This window comes from Galeopterus variegatus, unplaced genomic scaffold, assembly GCF_000696425.1.
Source record: "Galeopterus variegatus unplaced genomic scaffold, G_variegatus-3.0.2 Scaffold1959, whole genome shotgun sequence".
NCBI lineage: Eukaryota > Metazoa > Chordata > Mammalia > Dermoptera > Cynocephalidae > Galeopterus > Galeopterus variegatus.
Window position 1 is genome coordinate 1 of NW_007728070.1, and position 399 is coordinate 399.

The window sequence follows — 399 nt, forward strand, 5'->3', positions numbered from 1 at the left end:
GAGTGAGTGCGTGACTGCGTGAGTGAGTGAGTGAGTGAGTGAGTGAGTGCGTGCGTTAGTGCCTGAGTGAGTGAGTGCGTGAGTGAGTGAGTGAGTGAGTGAGTGAGTGCGTGAGTGCGTGAGTGAGTGAGTGAGTGAGTGAGTGAGTGTGTGAGTGAGTGAGTGTGTGACTGCGTGAGTGAGTGAGTGAGTGAGTGAGTGAGAGAGAGAGTGAATGAGTGAGTGAGTGAGTGAATGAGTGAGTGAGTGAGTGAGTGAATGAGTGAGTGAGTGAGTGAGTGAGTGCGTGAGTGAGTGTGTGAGTGTGTGAGTGAGTGAATTAGTGAGTGAATGAGTGAGTGAGTGCGTGACTGCGTGAGTGAGTGAGTGAGTGAGTGCGTGAGTGAGTGAGTGAGTGCG